Here is a 3,423-nt window from a genome sequence, read left to right as displayed (position 1 = left end):
GGTATCTTCCAGAGAGTCTGTTAAGAGGTATGTGGGGAGTATGTCTCTCGTGGTGGTTCAGGGGAAGAGGACTGAGTAGAAATGCCTAATGTTAAGGTTTGGAGATATGCACGGAAGGGTGCCCAGATATCGATAGGGTGGGATGCAGGAGGTTGCAGATTGGCATATTCCTCCTCCATGCCTTTGCAATGGCTCATGCAATTTAGCCAGTCTGATATAGTGGGTGGCCTGGCGCTACCACAATGTAGGGTAATGTCCTTTTACCCAGTATTAGCACCAGAGAAACCAGATACGGTATTGGGTGCAGGATGTTTTGGGTGTATCCCATGGAGGGTAGTTACAGGGTCTGGGGACATGTCATTGGCGGACATAGTTTAAATGTGGGAGTATACAGCCGTCCAGTAGGTGGCCACTACTGGACACGTCCAGGTTAGGTATGCGAAATCCGTCTAGGGGGCGTCGCGTTTTTTTACATCGATCGTATCTGGAGGGGTCAAATTTGATCATGTTGCCTGGAGAGAAGTAATACCTATGCAAGTATTTAAAGTGCAATAGCTTGTGCCTCTGGTTAATTAACATTTTCTTGTTTGGTTGCAGCAGTTGCTCCATATTTGGTCCGTGAGCTGCATCCCTAATTCTCCCTCCCACTTGCTCAGTGCTCGTGCGGTGGCACCATGCAGGAATGGGCAAGTCTAGATGCCATATGGCTACTGTCTGCAACCCTGCTCAATATGTGCAGGGATGGAAAGTCATCCGGTGGTAATGGGTATCTGGGCATGAGGGAATGCAAAGTTGTGTAGTCTCTTAAAGACGAACAGAGCCATCTAAAAAAATATATTGTGCTGGTATGGTGTCAGTTAAGTGTAGGACATGTCCATTTGGAAATAGATCCCCCATTATATGCAATGAATAACGGTCTAGCATGCGTATTGCCAGTGTCTCCTTAGTTAGGGGGAGCCATGGGTTGTAGGGAAGGGGAAGATCTCCAGAGTATAAAAGGCCCCCACCCATTAATCTTGACATTCTGCACCAAGCCCAGCATGTCGTGGACAGTCTAGATGTTTCGGATCTCCAGTGGTTTTCCCTTGGGTAGTATCTGTGAATGGAGTAGTCCTAGTTGTACAGCCCTGATGCCTGCATCAGGGTTGTACCACCAATAAGTGCAATGGCACTGGGCGGCATGATAATAGAAGCAAAAATCCCGAATCCCCCTCGATCATAGGGGAGCACGAGATGTCCCAGCGAATTTGTGGGTGACCCCCCGCACATACCAAGCATTGTAGAGTGCTGCGCAAGATGGGGAAGAATGTCTGCGGGAGTGGGATGGGGTGACCGTGAATAAGTATAGGAACCTGGGGAGAACTACCATTTTGATTATAGCTATAAGTCCTGCCATGGAAAGGGGTAGTTTAATCCATTGGTCCACTTGAGCTGTGAGAGAGGCCACGGCCGGGCTGTAATTACGTTGCAGAATCTGGTCCCGGTCCCTGTCCCTGTGTATGCGCACACTGAGAGATTTAGTGCCCTATGCAGCCCATTGCTAGGGGAGGTCAGAGGGTGGTATGCTAGAGGTGTCCGTCAACAGAAAAAGTTCTGACTTCCTCCACTTGACACGGAGTCCTGATAGTTCCATGTATCGTGATTTTGCTCGCATTAATGGGGGGCGGTTATCCTGTGTGTGCCAAATGAAGAGTAATATATCATCTGCATACAGGGAAAGTATCAGGGGACCATATGTTAATTGTAGTCCATGATGTGCGTGGTTATCCGGTAAAATACAGACTAATGGATCCATTGTGGCTATGAAAAAAGAGGGGATAGGGCAGCATAGCATTCTTTTGGAACATTCTACCAACAGATTCACTAGAGAAGGAAACAACAAAAATACCTCGACTTGAGAACTCCTGTACACATTCAATGGATCTCTCAGCCTCATTGAATTCTCATTTCCTAAACTCTTCCACTAAAAACAGCACATTATTTTTCTTCCCCCCTCACAAGATTCCCCACTCCAAAAAATCAAAAGCCCTAGTAGCTTCTGACATTTTAGAGAAGGTGGCCTTGACCACCACCTCTGAATGGGCGTATGTTGGTCCCTTGTAAGGCTGATAATATCGGACGTGTCATGCCTTCAATAGGTGCTTGTAAATTAAACAAAGAAGACTGCATCTGCTCTAACGTCATTGAGTCCAACTGCTGCAATGACAAGCGGCAATGCACCACGAGCGAGAAACAAGCCTTGTACCCTTTTAGATATCGAAAAAGGCACAGGATTTGGCTCTGTCCATTCTGCCACAGGGAGACTGCGGATGCCAGGAACAAGTGCCAAGCTCCCACACTGCAGCTTTCAGCAGTCTGTCTCTTCAACCGCACCAACGTATCTTTATCTCTAGATGTTAAAGAGCCAGGAATTTTCGAGCAGGTCGGAGGGAGGTGAGATTGTGGACTGGGGCCTTACCTCATAGTTGTTGCTTCAACTTCTCTTGGGCTTCTTTGGCATCTGATGCACATCTAATGACACAGGTCACTGCTGAACATGTCACCGCCAAAATGGAGCTCCTGCGAGGTAAGCTCCGGGTTCCCTCCAACCTTATATCTTCAGCCAGGTCCGTGGAAGGCCCATCCCAGCAGCCCTAGGAGCCCAGAGATGTACCCCTGAGGGAGGTGTTTACACCTTCATCCACCACACCAGGAGCCTCAGCCTTGACCTGGCCTTTTGGCTAAAATCAAGTGTAGTATATGTTCTTATCATTTTGAAACCACTATTAGTGGAAGTAATTTTGATAAATTTAGGGACTTTGAGTCGAAGTAAATTAGCATGTTATGCAAATGTATCCAAATTTCAGAAAAGGCCCAACTAACTTCTAACAAAGCAGGAGGTGGGATACCAGTGTGCTGGTATCTGTTTTGCTCACCAGGAGCGCAAAATAGTGCTCGACAAGGACCTGTGGTCAGCTCCAAGAGCCCAGTAATGTTGCGCTCCCTAGATAGCAGTGAGTAGGACATGTGATCACAGAGAAATGGAGTCAGGTCAGGTCCCAATCTCTGCGCCAGAAATAAGCAAAAGAGAAGGAAGAAGCAGAGAAACAGACGGACCAATGCCAAAACAGGCGACTCCGCAGGAAGCATCACCGCCTGAACCCAAGTCTGAGAAAGGTGGAGGAGGTTGCAGCGCCGGACACAGCCCTCCAGCGGGGAAGCAGGAAGCGGCCGATGACAAGGAAAGAAGACTTCCTAGCCAGTAAGAACATCAACAAGGCTGGTACAGAGGAAAATGATGACATCATCTGTAAAAAATGAAGAAAACGAAGAGATGGGAGAAGAAAAAAAGGACCAGGAGGAGGTCTGTACTCTAAGACCTCCACCATAATGGGAACCACTGGAGCCACAGGAGAGGCCGCACAGTGGATCCCGGAAGTAGGA

The 3,423-nt window shown here is 47.9% G+C and overlaps 1 non-coding gene across 1 annotated transcript; it reads left to right on the top strand.

Annotated features, from left to right (window-relative positions):
• The first annotated feature begins 2,703 nt into the window (after window positions 1–2,703).
• On the top strand, window positions 2,704–2,893 carry LOC144764553 (U2 spliceosomal RNA). Its single transcript, XR_013596609.1, has one exon. It is a non-coding gene; the product is annotated as a U2 spliceosomal RNA (small nuclear RNA).
• Window positions 2,894–3,423: the final 530 nt, after the last annotated feature.

This window comes from Lissotriton helveticus, chromosome 6 (genome assembly GCF_964261635.1).
Source record: "Lissotriton helveticus chromosome 6, aLisHel1.1, whole genome shotgun sequence".
NCBI lineage: Eukaryota > Metazoa > Chordata > Amphibia > Caudata > Salamandridae > Lissotriton > Lissotriton helveticus.
The sequence above is the reverse complement of the archived record's forward strand: the minus strand, read 5'-3'. Positions and strand labels throughout refer to the sequence as shown.